Source organism: Pipra filicauda, unplaced genomic scaffold (genome assembly GCF_003945595.2).
Source record: "Pipra filicauda isolate LSUMZ 115617 unplaced genomic scaffold, ASM394559v2 scaffold347_size1265977_pilon, whole genome shotgun sequence".
NCBI classification, from domain to species: Eukaryota; Metazoa; Chordata; class Aves; order Passeriformes; family Pipridae; genus Pipra; species Pipra filicauda.
The window spans coordinates 633,789-654,692 of NW_024104473.1; the positions used below are offsets into that span (position 1 = coordinate 633,789).

A 20,904-nucleotide genomic window follows, 5' to 3' on the forward strand; every position below is an offset into this window, starting at 1 on the left:
AGCATGTCTGGGGATGGGGATGGCAATGCATGGTCAGCAGCCATGGAGCATCATCTGCCCCATGTGGTCATTTCCTGGCTCTTCGTAGCTGTTCCGATTCATCCCTGACTCAGCAGAAATCCTTCCCAGTGGTATTCCTCAGTTCTGTACTTACACGAGTTGGTGCCTGCAAATTTTACCGGACATCTTCAACTCCAAATCTCCATTCCAGAAAACAGCACCAAAGCAGCCAACTCCAGCCAATTTAAAGGAAGTTCAGATAGGAAGCTGCCCTTTGGGCCTCAGAAAGCAGAAGAGAGGACAGAGTCGTGGGTGCCCCTGGCAGGCCACCCACCTCACGGCCACAGTTGCGGGCACTTCTCTTAAATACAGGCTGTGACCCCCATGGCTGGACCCAGCTGGACCTGTTCAGCAATCATACACACACTGGAGACACCTGCTAACAAAGAACTGCCTTATGTCCAGCACCCAGTTGCAACATGGCTGTTTAAAGGTAAACAGGAAATAGGCCACAGTAATATTCAATCCCAGTTATCTGCACCCATTATCTTGCATTTTTTTATTGCTAAGCAGAATGACTGGCCTGGGAACAGAGCCAGAAAAGCTGAGCTGATACCACAGTTCAAGACTTCATAGATATTACTGAGAATAACAAGTTAAGGGTCACATCCATAACTGTACTGACCTCTCCACAAAACCCCCCAGGTACCTTGAATGAGTCACAAGTCAAACCTTCCCAGGAAAACACTGAGGTGATGGTAACCCAAGGCATTACTGGACCAGGAACACTTAATGCAAAGGTGCCTCATTCATCATTTAGAACTAAAAAGGCAGAAGCAGGTTCAAGAAGGGTGGCTTCATTTGTAGAAAAGTTATTACAGAAACTTTTACAGGAATCTCTGCACTCCCACATTTCTGAAGGGACATTCAGGCTGTTTGCTGGGAGATATATTTTGAGCACGATGAGCTTAAGTTGGTCTTCCAATGCTTTTTAATAAATTAGGTTGTACTGCTAATGTTCAGTGAACTGGACTCTTCTAGCTTGATCTTTAATTCGAGTAATTATTTTAAAAGCAGGAGACACGATCTCCCTTTATACAGTCTCTGGAGAGGATTCTGACACTGAAAGATACAGTCGGGGTTTCCACAGGGTTGTTTTGCAGTGTATTCCCTATCAACAAAATTTATGTTATTGTATCTCTGGCAAAGGAAAGAGATGGGTGACCCAAACAAAACTTGGGAAATACAGAGGTTTTACTTTTGCAGCAATTCCTGCTGTTTTGTTCCCAGGTCCAGAGTGCCCATCCCAGGTTCCATTACAGTACAACGATCATGGTAACGTGCCCGCTGCTTTAATTTATACTGCCAGTAGGAATAAGCCATGAAGCTGAGCAGTCAGAGCATCCTTGGCTGGAGCCCCATGCCCACAATCGCCAAGGCAGGGCGCCTGGGCTTGCCTTGTCGATGAAGCACGGGCCTAAGCCCACGCTCGAGCCCAGGCTTGCTCACATTCCTTCCGTGCTAGCAGGCTCTCAGGCTGAGCTTCGGAGCACTGCCAAGGGGGCAACTGAAAAGCCAACATAGGCAGGCGGATGAGCTGATGGCTGTAGGTACCTTCCAACTGAAATATGCTACTGTAAATCAATATAAATCAAAATCAATGCAGCCTCTCTCTGACACCACCCTTCGAGGTCCTATCAAAGATGCATTCAAGACTTTGCACTGGTCTTCCATCAGTTTCCAACCCCACCCTGCAAGCAGCTCACGGCTGCAATCTAGACTTTGTCCCTGTACCTCTCGGGCCCCACTGGATCAATTGTCTCCATGCACTGTCCTATCTCACCACACGTTTCTCCTCTTCATGCCAGTGGAACTACTCATGCAGGACTCACCCCAGCACGGCACTTCAGCATGGCCTTAAAGGTCAATGGGTTGAATTGCCTCCAGGCCAGAAGTCACCTGTGCTGAAGTGTTTTGTGGCACTAAGGCAATGGCTCCACGTTTCCAACCCTTCTGCACCGATACAGGTGGCACTGCACTGAAACTCCACCAGCAGCACTGCAAAGGCATCCAGCACTGCTTCCATGCAATGCCACACACACACTTCTCCTGGGGCAGCGCTCCTCAGATCTGGTTATTGCTCACCTAAGAGATCATGAGATGTTAAACAATGGATGTGGAATACTCCCGTGGCACCACACGCTGGATTGCTGTGCCACTGAAGCTCTGGAACGGAGCTTCGCTGGGGACACGAGAGAACAAAGCACCATCTCTTTTTCCCTGGCGATGATTGTTCCTGCCCAGAAGGACACACAGGAGGCTCTGTTGAGTGGGGCTGCTGGTCTTCAGCTGTGCTCTGTGTCTGCTCAATGCACAAACTGTCACCCGGGGAAGTGAGCTCACACCAGGCAAATTTAACAAGAATTTAGGTAAAATCCGCCTCAAGATCACCACATTTGCCAGCCCTGAGACCTAAGCAAAATGAGCGGGTCCAGTTCCTATGTATGAGAAATTCACTTCAACTCCAGTGCAACACACAGGTTTAATATGCTTAAATGTCACTTTTCCTCGAGCTACTGAGCAACTATTTCCCAACCTCATTCTATACAGTCTTCTCATATTTAGTAACCTTGATGACAGATCTTTACGCTTACGTCGAAGGACTGACAACGCGTCTGAAGTGTTATACAGTCACAGGTACAATAAAAGCAGTTAAGTTTCGCAACCTTCTGTTCAAGGTTAAGAGTTGAAATGAGATCAGTAAACCTTCAAAAGGTGATTAAAATGAAGTAAAAACTTATTAAAAAAAAAAGGGGGGGGGAATACTCTAATCTTCAAGTTGCGCACACCAGTGCAAAAGAGAGGCAAGTTCTGTTTTGGTGCCTACTATACAAAATAGAGAAAACAGGAAAATTTTAATAAAGATGATTAGTTAACATGCTCCAGTTGTTGTCTTTGATTTCAGATTACACATCTGCATAGTCATCAAAATCAGGGCCTTTGCACATCTTGTTCAGAAACTAGTAGCAGAAAAAGACCGAAGACACCACAGGAATAAAAGCTAAGTGAAAAAAGCCAAAAATTTGTTGCACGTGCAAACCCACCAGGATTTCTTGCATAACACCAGCTCACTGTGGTAACTTGTAAAAGAAAGTAAAATTCCACCTCCCCTGGGGAACAATCACATCAACTTTCAGCCTGTTTCATTAACTCCACAGATGAGCAGCAGTCACTTCACAGAGGTCAAAAGAAGAGGTACCATTCCCACCACAGTCCCCACAGTTCTGTATTACTTATATATTATTACTAATTATATTATTATCATTAGAATTGAACGAAGCTATTTTTGTAGTTATCATTCCTAAGACAATAAAGGGATCTGAGTAATCCTCAGTCTTAAAAGAAGTCATTCAAACAATTCCCACCATCACCACATTCAGGTTTTCAACTCACTTTGAGACACCAGATGTATGGATCAATACTTATAGAAGGACAATTAAAGCTTATTTCAAGATAGATCTAATACAAAGTATTTATCAATCATATATTATATAGTAGCAAAAGAGAATGTAGTTATGTAATACAGCTAGGATTTGAAACAACAGGACTTGGAAAATTCTCCTTCCCCGCTACAAGGATTTCCTTAGGAGTAGGAAATACACAGATCAGTCATATTCTCCATCTCCCTCCATACACATTTATGTATATAAATAATACCTCTGTTTTAAATCCTCCTTCAGTTTCTGTTTTACTCTGGCAGCAGAATGAGCTCTGCTAACAGCACACGTTTCTGGAATTCAGATGCTGAAAGTTCATTTGAGCCACAAAATCAAAGGATTCTGATACTGGTGGCATTGAATCATTTCTTCTGATTTTTCTGGATAGAAAAGGAGATAAAAACAGGGCTGTTTGCAATTTCCCCTGCTGTACTCGGAAGGCTCAGCCGTACTCCAACAGTACAGATTTACACTGTTCAATTTGGGCAGAAATGCACAGTTCCAAACCAAACTGAAGGCCAAGAACTGAGATGTAGCCTTCTTTGATTTTCTAATTTCTCCCGTAAAACTCCAGGCAACTTCACCCCACTGACAGTCCCTGTGGCAAATTCGAACCTTCCTTATGTGAAAAGCTCCTAATTGCGGGACAGCAATTCGAAGACATTTTTATCTCTTCAGTCAATGTAATTAGGCCATTGATAAACAAGAGTTCTGCAGCTTTTTCCTTAATACCACGTGCTGTTTTATCACCCAATTACGGGCGCCGTAATTGTCTCCGACATCGTCTAACGGCAATAAAAAGCACTCCTGCCACAAACTGTGCACAATCCTGAGCAAACTCAGGAGAAATGAGATGCTGCAGCCACCCAAAGTTCAAGGGCAGGGGGGCAGAACCCTTGCTTTGAGCGGTAGTGGGAATTCCTGCAACCTTGACCATTTTATGGCTGTATTTTCATTTCAAGCCTCACAGGGAACCGAGCCTTCTTAACTGAGTTAAGAGAAAGACCTTTGCCTCCCATCCGAGTCCTGCTGCTTAGCAGGAGCACAAAAGAGAAGCTTTCCTTCCACCAGACGCAGCACAATGACACAGAGACGCGCTCCTTTATCAATATTAACCGTAAACTGCTATTACTGGCTTTTCAAAGAGCACTCCCCCCCTTTCTGAGCCTTCTAAGTGGATTTGAAGCCGGAAGCAGCTAATTGACTTGGAACGAGGAGTTATCAGAACCCCTTTTAATTTGCTCAGAGCAAGAGTTCCCATTCTAAACCTAATGCACAGAGAAAATACGTGCGAGGCAGGGCGCTGGAGCGTGAGGAGGATGCTCCTGCGCTGAGGCCATGAAGGCATTTTTACCAGCACTGAGGGACCGGCCGGTGCCGCAGCACCGGAGTCGAGTCGGAGCGTCGTGAATGCTGTTTGCAACGAGGCGTCTTCCAACCCTCCCCTTCAAAGTCCTCTGGTGCTCCCAGCCCGTAGGAAGGAGCTGGAGTGCAAACCAGTAAAAGTTATACTGTTTTGATAAGGAGGTGTGTTACGATGTCATGACACAAAATATAAAAACTTAAGTTTAAAAAACAGAACCAAGGTGATCGGCAAGTCCACAGTAACATGTGGCAGGTAGGCACACAGGAGCATCCCTTGCTGTACCCACAGGGCCTGTTTTGGGGCATTCAACTCCAAAAACACCTATTTCCCCCAGTATGTCTTTGCTCAAAGCAACACCTTGCCTTTATGACTGTGTCTCTCTGGCAGGACAGCATCTCTGACTCCGACTGCAAATAGCAGTTCGCAGACTTACTGGAAGAAAAATAAAGAAAACTTTTCTCTATACTCTCTCACACAGCAATTTTCCTTCACTGCTTTGCCCAAAACACCTAGCTCTTTATTTATTACGGCTCTCCAGGGTGGCAGCATTAGAAACCCTTCAGCCAGACACGTAAGTGGTTTCCTCACCCTCTTTGATAAGCAGGTAGATCCGAAAACAAAGGGACTTATAGATTTTCCCATTCTCACGGGGATGTTTTTCTGTGAACTGCACTTTGTGTACAAATTCAACTTTTTCTTATCATCATAAGACATCAGTAATCGAAGCATTCGCCCTACACCTACAGCGTTTCAAAAGCTCCCTTTAAAAACCTGCTGTGAGGAATACCACAACACAGCACCAGTATATGAGGCTGTTCTCTGGCTGCAGAGGAGTTTCAAGATTTAAAATCGTAACATGGAAGTTTGAAGGAGAACCCTACACAGTTGTGAGCTGCAGAAAATCATGTTGGACCTTGCTGGGAGCTGACTGGATGAGTGCAGGGTGTTACCTTGCCAGGAATGCCCTGTGCACACAAATGAAAGCTTCATCCCTCCTCCCCACAGCTTGGGGAAGGAAAAAAAAAAAACACAAAAGTAAAAAAAAAAGATCCATAATTCCTTCTCATCCACTTTTAAGTGGACAGCAGAAGGGGTGAAATGATGAAGCAGCAGATTGCATTAACATTTGCCCTTCGGATCCCAACAACCCTCACAGGCAGGTGAAGTTACTGAGAGCTAAAATCACCAGCTGAAACCAGGCTTTGCAAAACTGAACCCATCCTCCGACACAACCAGAGTCACCAGGAAAGGTCTTTGAGCACAGAACGGCAGCCAGGGAAGGAAGAGCACAGACTAGGACAGATCAGCTCATGTACATGCTCTGAGCAAGCAGAGATGCAAACAGTCCTGTTTAATCATTCTGCACAGGACTGGAAACTGGAACAACAAAATGAAGGTTCGCATTAAATACTTGCTGAGGTGCCTAAAGGATTTTTGGTCAGGGGAGGCTCTAATGCCCAACTTCCTACTGATATCAACCAAAATAAGAACTAGGCATATTCCTGCAGCCTATCACTTAGCACCATATTCTGTCCCACACACAATATGCAAACCTACACGTTTTGTTAAAACCACCTAGTAAAGTTGGGGTTTTTTTAAATGGGAAATAGACCCATTACAGGAACAACCAGAAGAACAAAGCCCCTAAGTAGCCGGCAGCACATGCACCAAGTCACATTTAGATGCATAGCAACTGCACCTCCCTGACACAAAAGGCGCAAGTCCCTATATTTAGTACGTGGAGCAGTTCTCCATCGGAGCTGCTCCTGCTCGGATCTGCCCCAGGGCCCAACCTCGCCCCTCATGCACCCAACTTCACCAAGAGGAGCAGCTCCGCGGAACGACTCCGCAGGCTCCCGCCGCGCCCCGAGCCACGCGCTCCTGGAAGAGCCCGGCGCCTTTTCCCACGCCCTGGGAGCTCTCGGCACATCCGAGTGCACCGACTCCTCCTGAACGCGAGTGCTGAAGGGGTGCGCTCCTAAGGGAGGAGAAATACATTAATAACTAACGTTGTAGAAATAAAAAAAAACCAAACCAAGCCCAAAGATGGTTAAATCTTCATTTCCCCCGCGCGCTCTCGCTCTGCGTGGCAGCGCTCCACACAAAGCGCCAAAAGGGCAAACAAGCAGCGAGGAGCTGGTCTTGGATAATAAAACAGCCCGTACGGCCATACACCAGGTGGAAAACTGAAACTCTGGGAGGGACGAGGATCCCCCCGACCCGGCGGCTGCTGACAACTCGCTGAAGATGAACCGAAACCGTAAAAAAAAAAAGTTTTCGAACACCGTGAAAGGTTTCTAAAATTGGCTCCAGCTGAGCTGGGCACCGAGACAGAGAGCGAGGAGAGAAAAGCGTGTCCCGGCGCTGCCCCCCGCCGCTCCCGCTCGCTCACCTCCGGGGCTCGGGCTTGCGGCGTTCCTCCAGCTTGGCGGCGGGCGGCGGCTGCGGGGCAGCCGGGGCGGCGGGCGGGGGCTGCGGGGGCGCTGCGGGCGGGCTCAGCGGGGCATGGCGGCGGCCCTACACCTGCCCCTCCGTGCCCGTGCCCGTGTCCGTGCGGGTGAGCGCCCGCGGCAGCCCGAGCGAGCGGCGCGGCTGTGCTGGCGGCGCCGGCCCGGCCCGCATTTAAAGCCGCCGGCGGGCTCGGCCGTCCCCTTGCCCGCTCCCATCCCGGCCCGTCCCGTCCCATCCCATCCCCGGCCGCCGCTCGGCGTCACGGGGCCCGGGGCGGGGAGCCCGGAGGAGGAGTCTGCGGGCCGGGTCTGCGGCTCCCCGCCCCGAACCCCGCGCTCCGGGGCAGGTGCGGAGCCCCGCGGCCGGAGACGGGGAGGATGGCACCCCGGGACACAGCCCAGGGGAGCTGGGAGCGTGTGTCGCTCCCGCGGCGGGATCCCTGCCACTGGAAACGCACGACCCGGGGCGCATCTGGGTCGTAAAGGACACGGCACAGAGAAAAAAAACCACCCAAACAAAACGCAACCAAACAAAAACATAAAAACATCCCCAACAAGAACAACGACAAAACACCCCAGGGAAAACGTAGAAACCATCATTCGGTCACCTCATGATAATTTTCCAAGGAAATAATACCTTACATGTAGCTTCCAGCACGGCAAGGCTCACCTTGTTCACCAGTCTAGTCCCCGTTCTTCCTCTCTCTCCTGCACACACGCTTCTATGGACACTAATCACTCTTCCAAAGGTTCCCTCTGGACTGGTGTTGGATGAGAGCAGCAGTGCCAATATTCGACATCTTGTTCAGTCAGCTGTGGCTCCTGCCCTCAGCTTGACTGTCCAGGCCAAGGTGACGAGATCCATAAAATATTTTTAAAGCCCAGAGCTCTGCAAACAGCTCACGAGGAACATGGCAGAGCAGCAATCCATCACGGGAAGGACACAGACTCTCAGGGGAACAAAGGAGGCTATTGTAGCTCTGTAGGGGGAAAACTCCCCTTCTTCAGCAAGGTTTAGGATTACCACAGGCAACTGCCTCTTCGGCTGCTCCTCACTACCAAGTTCCACTTTTGTCACCTGTCCAAACTCCGTACTAGGGAATGACATGCAATCCATTGGCCGGGCAAAAAAGCAGCAGCAACAGAAGCCACAGCACTTGCAGAGTGGAGTTGAGAGCACTGCAGAAGGATGCCCCTGCTGAATTCCTCCTCTCCCCTGCTGCTGTCACCCCTATGCTGTCCTCAGCCCCTGAGAACAGACAATTGGCTTTAAGCCACTGTCCCCTCACCCTGGTTAATGTTTTCTTCAAAGATGTCAGAGCCGTGGTCTGCACGTGAATGGGTCAGGACTTGGGCTCCACTGCTCTCTTTGATAAATCCAGTTCCCTAAGTACATGTTCTTCACCAACCAGTGAGTTTCCAATGGGTACAGCCATGACTCCCATGCTGTATTTCATTTCAACTAATGACAGTCCCTTATTAACAAAAGCAGAGCACCAAATCAATTGGGAACCTCTGTATACTCAAGACCTAACCCAACTCTTCCCCTCTTCGACAGGCTCCGAAGCAAGGACTGCTCTCTCCATGCTCCAACTCCCTGATGATGTGCCAGTTAGTCTGTACCTTCACTTCACTTTATTTTTAAATGACCTGGGAAGCTCCTGAAGAAATGACACATTAGCCACTTGAGAAGACTGGTGTTGCTTCTTGCCACTTAGGCAACTCATGGGGGTTCTGGGATCCCTCCAAAGGTTGCAATCCCTCAGTGAAAGCACCTCCTGGATGCTCCTCAGCAGCACTCAGAGCCACAAATAGCTCTTAGCTCGCTATTTTAGTAACAAACCTAAATAACTCCCTTACCAATTCCACTTTTCCTCACACCTCACTGTAACTTCACATACTGTCACTTTAAACCTGTGCATTGGATTTTCTGGCTAAAAAAATGTTTTGCCATTAGGATGCATGATTCCAAGTCAGTCTTTAAATATACCATCGCTACATTTAATCATCTAAAACCCTACCAAGAGCCATTTCCAGAAGCCCTTAAATCAAGAGCCAGGGCAGTTGTCTCGGCCAAGTTTGAAAATGAGTACGCTCTCTGTGCAGAGAAACACCCAAGTAAAATGCACTAATAATCCTGTCTGTCATCGTGACTGACAAAATAAAACCCGCCGGCTAGAGCCGACTTGCCGGACGCGCTGTATATATGTACCTTTTGGCATTTCTTACACGGCTTGGCTCGCACGTTCCCGCTCCAAACCTACCCAGCCATTTCCAATATTTTCTCTGTTTGATTTAATAACCGGAGATAAGCTCATCACTGAGGCCCACAGCCCGCTAGCTTTCCCCTCGCTGAACAGGCCACGGAGAAGCAGTTTGGCTCGGGAAGCCTTTGGCTGGCTGTTCGAACCTGCCTTTCGAGCCTGCTGGATCCAGCCCTGCTCACAAGGCACAAAGTCGGCCTTCGCCAACGCCAGCCTCCCATCCCAGCTAAGGCAATGCCTCAGCAGGGCACAGGACGGGATACCACCTTCACCACAACGCCTGCTGCCGTACGGGAATTATTTGGCTGCCTCCTCATCCAGCACACACACATTCTCCTCACTCAGCTAACTCAGGAACTCGTTTTCCAGCGAGGTCACGCAAGGTATCACTGTCAATGACAGCATCTGACATGTGTATGGATAATGAGAACAGGCAAAGTTCTGATGGTGAAGATTAGAGAACATACACGCGCGCATGCTCGGTGGGACTGGAAGGGTAGAACTTTCCCTGTGGGCAGGTTATTCCATAAATACATCTTGCAGCCTTTCTGGTAGGTTCCTCGGAAGCCGCTCATGCTGACCACAGCGTTGTCAGTCAGAGGCGACGCTGAACGAGATGGAAACTGGCAGCTCCTGCACTTCCAGGGGTTTGTGCAGACTACCCAGTGATACAATATTTACGTTGGATTAAGTCAGGAGTAATTCAGCCTAAGTCAGGAAGTTTCAGAGGATAAAAGGATCTCAATGGAAGGATCTAGGTGCAGAAAGACCGCAGACTGCGCTTGTCTCAGAGGCTTTGCCTTGGCTGACAAATCGTCAGTGCCAAGTCATCATTACAAAAGCAGCTCACCCTGAACACACCTGTGCATGCAGGAGATCCTCTTTACAGCAACGAAATTCCCCACACACGTTTTTGAGGACTCGGTCCTTGTTCACGGCTATTTCCTCATGACCCTGAGGTGTTGGGGGTTTTTTTGTTTGTTTTACGCAGACACAGTCATGCAGCTCATTGCAGCTGCTGAATTCAAGGGAACAAATTCCCACACTGCATTCCTTAGTATTACAGCTGAATTAGTCCAATAGCACCGATTTCCAAGGGAACCACAAAAAGCAAGTCTGTAGCTCTCAAATTTGTATTCAAGTCATCAAGAATCAGGACTTATCTGTCCTTTCCATCCAATTCCCAGGAAATCTAGACAGAAAACAGGGTCTCAGCAAGCACTCCCTGATAGCTGATTAGTAAAGGTCTAAGGTGAGCAAACCTATTGGCTTTAAAAACTTGATTAGCAGGTCCTGCTTTTTCCAGTAGTCCCGCCTCAGTTAGCTGTGAAAACAACATGCAGTGGGGAGCTGGCTCAGTAAAGAGTCCCAGCTCAGCCCTGCCTGCCTGCCCACTCCCTGTGAAACCACTGCAGGGCCCTTGGAAGCAAACTGCCAAATTCCCACTCACTTCCCCTGGCTCGATCTTTTGCAAGAGGCAGAAACGGGAGGTGCTGAGAAACATTCAGGTGAGGCAAGAGAGCCAAATGCTGGAGAGTTAAGGGGCTTTTGGCAGCAGTGCCCTCGATGTGCTTCTCATGAATAATGCACCAAGTCTGCTCGAGAGCAACGAGCCGCCCTGGAGCACTCGGAGAGCCACTCAGGTCACAACAGTCCCCTCCTTCGGAGCACAAGAAGAGCTATGGGGATTTCACTGGGTAGGGAAATTGCTTCTGGTACCTTCCAATACTCCTGCTAGCTTCCGAGAGCACAGCGTGTTTGCCTCCAGAGCTTTGAAAACACACGTTGTCTCACACTCACCTGGAAAGCAACACAGGTTTGGGCTTTGCACAGACCTGTGAGCAAGACCTGCTGGTCCCCTACCAACTTCCAGGATTGAATTTCCTAAAACACTCATATTTCTTTGCAAAAACATCTCTTATCTGTTCAGCAAGAGCAAACTCCCCCACGCACCAAAGCGCCGCACCTCTTGCATCCCTGCCCGCCAGGAGCCCCCTCGCTGCTCGGGGCCGGGAGAGCGCAGGGCGGGAGCCTGCGGCGCTGCTCGGGGGCCCTCTGCTGGGAACCAGCCCCCCTTCCCCCGGCACCGCCAACCCCAGGTCCAGCCCGCCAAGAGGGGCGAGCGGCCGCTGTCCCCTCGGTGGTGAGCCCCGGCCCTGGGGAGCAGCGGAGAAAGCACATTTCACCCGCCTCAAGTCATGTCCTGCTCCCTGCTCCAGGGAACGAGGCCAAACCAGCCTCTGGTCAGAGCCAAAAACGCAGGGCTTTGTTAAAATAAAGAAAGTGTGTTTGTTCCTGCACCCACAAAACCCACCAGAGCGTAGGATGCCGAAACACGTGCTTCCGCCACCTCCAGCTGTTAGGACGCTGGGACAACAAATACTCCCACCTCTCTGGAAGGAGGAGAGGGCTAAGGAAGAGCGGAGCAGCCCAGCTGACTGAAGCACTTCTGTGCTCTCAAACACATCGCCTGCTCTCTGCTTCAGAGCAAGTTCAGGCAGAAAGCAGGTCAGAAGGGACACAGATCCTTTCACAAATCAGGGCAGGAGGGAAATCCAGGGCTGAAGTCAGCCCCCTGCAGCACAAGGCTCGTTGTAACCCCATGAAAATGGGGTACAGACCTGGAAGTGCCTCTCTGCTCTCTGATAAGTATGGGTGGGCAAATGGGAGGAGCAGTATTTAATTTACATCGGGAGGATTTATTCTGTTCCCAGTTTCTCCCCAGCTGTCATTTTGATGGGTTTCTTTCTCTTCCTCATTCCTCAGCTATTGGCATCCTGAGCCAAAAAAAAAAAAAACCAAACCACAAAAAAATCCCAGAGGGATGGGCCAACCAGCATTCCAGCCCATTTGTACAGCACCTGCACTGTGCTCCAGACCAATTCTCCTGAGCACCAAATCCTTACAAGAGCAATAACCACCACCATTATCAAAATCCTCCTCACCTCCTGTGCACCAGCTCAGGAAAGCTTCTAATATTTTATCGCTGACTGGAAGGACATGGAGAAATCTCACCCTCTCTCAGTGTAAGGCCAAGTTCAACAAACAGCATGACTAGTACAGATAAACCTGCAACTCACTTGGATTTCTGCTGTCAAAGCTCAGCAGCCCCCCAGCCAGCCTTCTTACCCTCTGCTTGAAGATAACTTCCCACAAGCAGATGGTGACAGGCATCAGGATTAGAGATAGTTTCCCTGATGTACACTGCTTCCTGCCTGCTCCTCTAAAATTGAATCCTTGCCTCCTGACACTGAGAGCAATCTGGTCTCGAGCAGCCAATATCCTGCAGGAAAGTAAATGGAATGACAGGTCACCGTGATCCTCTTAATTCAAGACTACATCTTTTCCTGATGTAAAAAAATCCCATCTGGGACACCTCCACAGGGCTTTGGAGATGCCAAGTGGCAGCAGCAGCAGGAAATCCAAAATACACCATCAGTAACACAGGTCCTGTACTGATAAATCACCAAACTTCTCTACCTAACCCAACCATATACACACCTGAGCGTCCTTCTCAAGTGATGTCCTGCAATGGGTACTTGGAAAAAAAAGCTATAAAGCTACCACAACAGCAAACTACACAGTAAATCTATGGAGATCTGTATTGCTCAGCCCCAGCCAGTCCATCATTAATTGATTTCCAGTGCCATTTAGGTTATTGTTCTTGGAACACTGTTTTCCCCCTTACTTTGCCAATTTAAACAACAGATATTCATCTCAGTGTTTCTTCTTCTTTTTCTCAGTTCACCTCAGCTCTTTGCCTTTAACCATTTTCCGATTGTACTAATACAGACTCTTTATTCCCAGGGAACAAGTGTGTTTCCATTGATTAAATTTTCAAGTTGTTGCCAGGTTTTCCCTCTGCAGGCCCTCTTTTGATATGAAGAAAAAGGCTACCCAGGAGCAGCTGGTACTTACAATACAGTAACTCCACCATATATTCCCTTCTATCATTTAATTTCTAAACTCCAGATCATTTTGAAGCGGGACACAATTTATGATGCCACACATCAAAGCTTGGCTTGGTCTGCTGGTTTGCTTTTTTTTTTCTTTCCTTTGGGTAGGGGTTTGGTTTATTATGCCATTGTCCATCCTGGGTCATCAGAAATGTTTTCTTTTCAAATAATTAAACAGCAGCATTATCATTCACTGCTTTGGATTTTCACATCTCTTGTTCTGTCTCTCATCTTTTATACCAACATATCCTAAACAAAACATTGAAAACCAAACATTGGCAGGTTACACTTAGCCAGAAATGTCTGCTCTATAAATAAAGCTTTGAGGACTTAATGATTTTTAAATTATTTGTTTGGTAATTCCAACAGAAACAGACTAGTTCAGAGCAAACAACAATTCCCCGGGAGCACATACAACTCCGAAAGGGCTTTGCCACTTTAGGGCAGTCTGAAGAGCAAAGCATTCTAGGGGAAAAAAAAAAAAGCAGAGTGAAAGTGAAACTGGAGAAATGTGTTGTCCAAGTCAAAACAAGGCCAAAAACAGAAGGGAAAAAGCATCCCTGAGAGCTGGCTGCTCTTTCAGCGCTCTTCCCAGCTCCACAGTTTTTCTGCTACAGCAGCTCCTGCACGTGCAGGCAGACAAGGAATACCCCCAGCGTGGAGCCCCAGATCTTTGGGATTCACCCCAACAGAAGGGAGAAGCAACCCATGCTGATACCACCCAGAAGCCACGCAGTCCGTCGGAAAACCTTTGGATAGATACCTGTAAGTATGAAAACCTTCCCTGGCCAGCCCTGTCAGATATCCAGCACTCCTGTCTAGTGGAGGGTGTCCCTGCCCACAGCAGGGGTGTGGAATGAGGTGAGATTTTAGGACCCTTCCAACTCAAACCACTCTGTGATTCCATGACATTCTGGGCATTGCTCCCCACATTCAGCAGTTGCTGAGCTGTGCACTTCATGTGAGGCAGCACCAGGAAGTTCAGAGAAGAAACCTGCCCGCAAGACCTGTTGCTGAAACCACCTTTTTAAATACCTCTCGTGGTTCCCTTCAGCAGCAGTCACTACAAAAGGCTGCAGCCAACAGCCCACATGCAAGCTCTTCTCCATGGGAAGGAGGTGATTTGGGGAGCAGAAGTTCAAGGGCAAGGAGTGCCTGGTGCTCTGGCAGATCCAGGAAGGGCAGGCAGTGGAACCTCAGAAGCACTGACCTGCAAGAACAGCCACGAGGACCAGGCTGCCACGTACGAGAGATGAAGTATCCGACTGGCCTCGGCTCCTCCAGCCTTCCAGTAAGCCAAATAAATCCAAGGCATATCATCTTAAGACTAACAGAAATTAAGGCACTGTGTGAAGTAAAAATGTGCAGAAACAATATCTTCTGCCTTAAAAACCAATAAACTAGGGCTTCACCTCAACATTTGTGTAGCAACAGGAGACGGCTGTCCTGAGACAACATCCCGCGCTGTGTGCTTTACAGGGCTCGGGTACGATGGAGTACTGATGGATTTTTGGGACAGCGTGTTCTGGTGGAGCGTTTTAAGAAAATAGGAGTGCTGTCAAAGGGCAGGCTTTTACTTTATGCTTGCACATAACACCAGAATAAAATATTGCCTTTGGAGAATCTCACGTATCTTTTGATTAACACAAACACACGAGGAATATCTCCATCTCTCAGAGCCTTCAACTTTTCGCCTGTGTTTTCCCCCACACTCGTGGTCCCACCTCAAAGCCCCGTCCTTCCCCACCAAGGGAGGGGACATCCCCAAGGCACCTACCAGCCTGGCCTCTGAGGCCAGAGCATTCTCCTACAAAGCTGTGGTCTGCAGCGGAGCAGCCAAGAGCTGCCTTCCAGGGCATGATGTTGTCTTCATGTTCAGCCTTGCTTGTGATGGGAAATGCAGAGGGGCCACTGACATCCTTTGTTCCTCCACTGCAGCACAGGCAGTGTAATCCAGTGTGATCCGTGTCCAAGCACCACCAGTGGTACCCCCAGGCCTATGGTGTAACTATTCCAGGTGCCACCCCTGATCCGCAGTGGCAGCCGAGGCAGTGGCAATACCAATGCAGCAGAAGGTGGGAGACATTATATTCCCATCGCTCAGGACAATGTCTTCAGGCCTTTCCTTTCTCCCTTCCTGCCTATCTTATTTTGTGAGGTTACATTCCAGCTTCTCACTCAAGACTCCTCACCGAGTTGACGGGGAGATTCCAAAGGATATTAATTGTTGTTTGAAATCACTTCAAAGGACCTTTTTTTCCCCCCTCTCGTATTAATAGCCGGAATGAGGAAATTGGTTTGGTTTTCATACTTACATCTGCTCCCCGAGTCTCTGTGCATTTCAAAACCCCATCTTAACCCAAGCCTGTTGCTATTCAGGGCTCCTGCTCCGTGCAGGCGCTCACACCCATTCCTTTCCACTTCCCCACAGATCTACAGCCCCCTGTTCCAACTGGCAGCCAGAGGTGCCAGAAATAACCACAAGAAAGGCTGCCATGAAACCTCCAGCCAAGTTTTGAAGATCCAAGCACTTGACACAAGCCTCAGTGCTTAGAGTGCTTCAGCTGAAGGCAACCTGAACTCGGGCTCATAAGGTTTGTGTATCAGGGATCAAATATCAAAAAAACGTAAATGCAATTACCTTTTTTTTTCTTTCCACAAAAACATGCAGGGTAACAGTTGTTCTACAAGGCTGTTAGTGCATACTTGTAACAGTCTGCTGCTGTTCTGCCCCTCTGGTACTAGCTAATGGCTGGTTTTCATTCCTAAGTGGTTCCCCCTGGCCCCCCCCCGTCAAAGTCTATGCTACAGTGATTTTGGAAACTGGGTCAAAATGTAATTACTACATTCCCATGCTTTGGGGTGGGGAAAGAAAATAAAAGGAGGAAGAATGGCAAGAAGAAATGGCGTTGGCAGTGAGCCAGTGCTGTGCTCCTCTCCCTCTCACCTGAGCCACAGCCCCAAGCGCTCCCACAGCAGCTCTTTTTTCCCAGCACAGTTGTCAGGGAAGTCCCAGCGTGGGGTCTCCTGGCCGGACACCAGCCAGCCCTGCCCTCACGGCTGTGCTGGAGGACAGGAGCAGGCGGAAAATGCAGCTGGGGACTGGGGAAAGACCCCACGAGAGGGGAGCAGCCCCAGCAGAGGACAAGCAGTCACTGCCCTGTGACTCTCAGGGGAGGCTGTAGTATCCAGCTCATCTCTCCAGAGCTCTCCCCGAGCCTGCCATTCCCATGTTTTCCCTTCCTGTAGCATAAGCAATAAATCCCAGTACTTTGTTTCCCCCACTTCACTGAGAAGTAAGTGCGTGTAAACATTTTCCACGGGAGAAGGAAAACATTTGCTGTGTGTTTAGACATGCCCTTATTATTGTCACACTTACAGCACAATCTATCATACCTTATCAAACTGCACATCTTCAGCATGCAGATGCTTTGTGACGACACATTTAGGAGGCTTTCCAATATGGAAAAGGGAATGACTCAAAGACTTATTTATTCCACATCTTCCTAACTAGGTCTCTCTGAGAAACACAGAGCCCATTATACACGTCCCCTGCCTTCCTCTGTCCCTCATTGTTCCTTGTACATGCAGTTATCACAAACCAATTCCCTTTGCTGCTCCTCTGCCCAGCTTTGTTTTCCACAATTCTCAGAATATCAGTTCCAACTCTGCAGCATTTGCTGGCTCTGCTCCCAATTAATAACTGCAGGTTAGAGCTGTGTCGTTACGGCTGCAGATTAACACCAAAAAACATTCAACAGTTCCTGAGAGATACGGAGAGACACACAACCTTTCTCTTCCTAACACCGAACGTGGTTTATCTTGTTATCCCAGCATTCCAGGGAGATGTTATGCCACTTATCTAAATGATTTAAACAGATCAGAAAGTTGGCTCAGCAAGAGCACTTGCCACTGACAACAAACCACCAGCCTGATGTTATCCGAGAAGTAACTGTATATTCTAGCACAGGTTAGACAGATCATACACAGAATAAAAAAAATTAATTTCCATGAAATCACTCTGTCATCATCCCCACACAAGCAGCAATTAAGCAAGCAGGAGCACACAGCAAAAGGACAAGTTTCCACTGGACGTCTGGGTTCTTTCAGAGGTGTTGCAAGGCACAGGATTGTGAAAACCCCAGGGCTGCCTTTCAGGACTCCCCAGCTCCTAAACTCTCTGGAAAACTCTCCTGGTTACAATAACAGAATTGGTGCAAAAGACCTTGCACCTGAAAAGCGTTTTATACTGGTCATGACCCCTATCAGCAGGAAAAACTCTGTGAAATACCAAGTCTGGCACAGAGGGAAAAGGCAGTGTCAGGATTTCAGACTGGAGGTCACTGCACCCCTCCTGACTCATTCTGCCTCTCAGTGTCCTGTCCCAAACTGGGCTGCCCAGACCTACCTCCAGTCCTTCCACAGATCCAGCTGTCCCATGGGCTCCTTGAGCAGGAGAACCAGCTGCTCGCAGCAGCTCGCTTTCCACATTTGCTCCAGCTCCAACAGAGAGGCAGAGTCCAGCAAGCACTGTCCACGCTCGGAGGGACGCTAACTTCGGGCCCATGTGACATTTACTATGGCCCACTTCTTCCCTCCCCTCTGCCCCCCCAGGGAAAGGGATCAAAATAGTTTCCCCCCCCCCCCGTGACATTTTGCTCCACTTGCCCAACGGGCTGTGGGAGTCTCTCCATTAAATCCACTGAAAGCCAAGCAGTGCCCCCACCATTGGGGTGAGCCCCGAAGTGGGGGCCACCCTGTGAACACCTAACCTTCCTGCTGCCAGCTCAGAGGGCCTGGGGTCTGGGACAAACGGGAATATCCCACCAGTACAATTTTTTTCTGCCCACGCTGGAGGTGTAAGGCGAGCCCTTGGCCCAGTGACGCTGTAAGGAATATGTGCTGGCTGGCTGGCCCGAGCACCTGATCCTTCACCCCACTCACCCCTTCCATCCCTTCCCTCATCTGGTTTTCCTGGAAACGCAGTCCCTCCCGAAGCCAGCCATATGTCCTGCTGTGCACCCCTACCCCGCTGCTGCCGTGGGACCCCCGCCTCACACATGCGGACGTGCAAGGACGCAGGACACGGCCACAGTCTCGTGTTTCAGCTCCAGGCTGCCAAAGAGCAGCAGCAATAACGAGAAGGGAGAGCTGTGTCCACCTCCAGATGAAGGCCAGGTCACACCTGCCACCAGAAAGAAAGGAGTGGAGCAGAGCTGGGACTGGGAGCCAGGATATCATTTTCTTGATGGACAGAAGCATTGAAGACATTGTGACCTCTCGTTCAGCAATGGACAGTGCTCCTCCCTTACATCACTTGGGTTACTCTTCATGGCACCTACACTTGCCCTCATCCTGGGTTCTGTACCCAAAAGCAAGTGTTCTGTACTCAAAAGCAACTACTCACTCAAAATGCGAGATTTGCCTCCACAAAACCTGTATCTCAGACACTAAAATGGATAAGATGTCCTAATTTTATTAATTCCCCCACAGCCAAGTCTCTTGGAACACAGAGCACACCTTAATTCCAGCTCTACCTAAACTCATCACATACCTTACTCAGCAGTTATAAGCAAACAGAGCACATGTGTCTCCCTTTCCAAGGCAAGGGTGCGAAATCAAATGCAAAACTCAAAAGCTGTTCCCAAGGAAATCCCCTCTCCCCTCCATCTTTTCACTGCAAGTCTCGAAAGGATTTAATTCCCAGCATGAATCAGCTCAGGTCACATACAGCTGAGGCACTTTTTTCCCCTTTCTCTTTGAAGTTGCTGAAGCAAGTGTAGCTGTGGCAACGCCAGCGTCAGCTGGAGCATTTGGCTATTGCAGCACCCTGCTTTGCCCAGAGCCTGCTGTGCTGCACAGAGAGGCTCAGAGACAGCCTATGCTCCCAAATGTTCAGTATGGAGGTGGGCCAGGCATGTGGGGAGATGCTCTCACCTGTGATGTACAGGCACAAAGAGGAAACAACTTATTCCTCTGCCATCTCCGGCATGGAAAAAACAAAACCAGTTTAGCCCCACTCTGGTGCCTTAGCCATTTCCTTCTCATCCCAACATACCTGCAGGCAATGGAAACTCATTATTAGCCTCCAGTTAAGCCTCAGAAGAGATTTTCCTTCCATAATTAACTCTTCACAACACTCACTTTTTGTTGTTACCTTTTTGCCAGGACTTTTGTGAAACAAGTCTGAAAACTTTTTAAAATGTTTTTGATTTAAAGAATGCTAATAAGTGATAAAAGTAAGAATGGTAATAAGTGATAGAAGTAAGATTCAGAGCAGTTAAGTGTGCAGTGCAGCAAACTTAGCCTCGTTTTTGCCCCAGAGTTATCCAATGGATAACAGGAAGATTCTGATATATTTTGGTTTTGGAAACAGAAGCATGGCTGTGTTTTCATCCCTGGTGCAAATGAAGCTGGTACTGCCAGATTACCTGCGAACATACAAGCCTGATACACCTGCACAGCTAATCACAGCCTGTCAGGTTATTTTGGTTTGGTTATTTTTTCCCTCTGGAAAGCTGCAATGCCACCCTTACATTAACTTGTACTTGGGAACAAAGCCAAAGCAATACTGCTGCCAGTCCAAGAACGCCTAATGAAGAACTGAATCCTGTTCAATTCAAACCTACAGGGAAAAAGAATGAAAACACATGGAAGACGAACACAGCAGAGTATGCAGCAGTTATCTCTCCTTTAAGGCTTAAGGATTTCAGTACACTGGAAAGAACTTACTGTTGATGTCATTAAAACTCTGCTTGGAAGTGGCAATATTCCGAATTCAATGTGCAGCCATCGCAGAAACCAGGAGAATTCTAAATTCTTCAACTCCATGGAAATTAATACCAGCTAGGGGAGGGTGATTTACAACAAACCAAGCTATTTTTAACTGCCTGTTAAAATGCACATTTCTGGCTTCTACGGCTGGCACAGCTTTCAGACAAGTAATGGGCCATACTAAAGCACATTGTGGCACTGAACACTGCAGATGTGCCTTTACAGAAACGTTGCAGGAGATGCAAAGGTTAGGTAAACACCAATTCCTTCTGTGGAGAGCCCGCTTCCAGCACAGGACATGGAAAACCTGCTCAGGCCAGCTCAATCCCTAGCTTTCACTACTTGTCTGTGTGGCCTTCCACATCCCTACTGAAAACAGAGGAAACAGAACATGCTCTTGGAAAAGACCTAGTTCAGTCCCAAGCATATTTGTTTAGAGGTGTTTCAGAAAGAAAAAAGGGATATAAGACCCTAAAATTAATACTGCTGAGGAAAGGAGGGGAAAATATATTTAAAGAAATGGACAGAAGAAGAAGAAGAGTTTTTCTGTATATAGAACAAGGATCCTGAAGAAAATCCTGAACTCCTTTTATAAGG

At 48.4% G+C, this 20,904-nt stretch overlaps 1 protein-coding gene across 3 annotated transcripts in view; it reads right to left on the reverse strand.

Moving 5' to 3' along the window:
- SLC4A4 (solute carrier family 4 member 4) overlaps positions 1-20,904 on the reverse strand; it is a 133,326-nt gene that overhangs the window by 102,839 nt on the left and 9,583 nt on the right. Inside the window, exon 1 of one of the 3 annotated variants that reach the window (XM_039384336.1) lies at positions 7,256-7,423. The exons of the other annotated variants lie outside the window; for them this stretch is intronic. The gene's annotated coding sequence lies outside the window, so the exon portion shown is untranslated. Of the gene's footprint in view, positions 1-7,255; positions 7,424-20,904 lie in introns of those variants that run through there. 3 annotated transcript variants of the gene reach the window in all.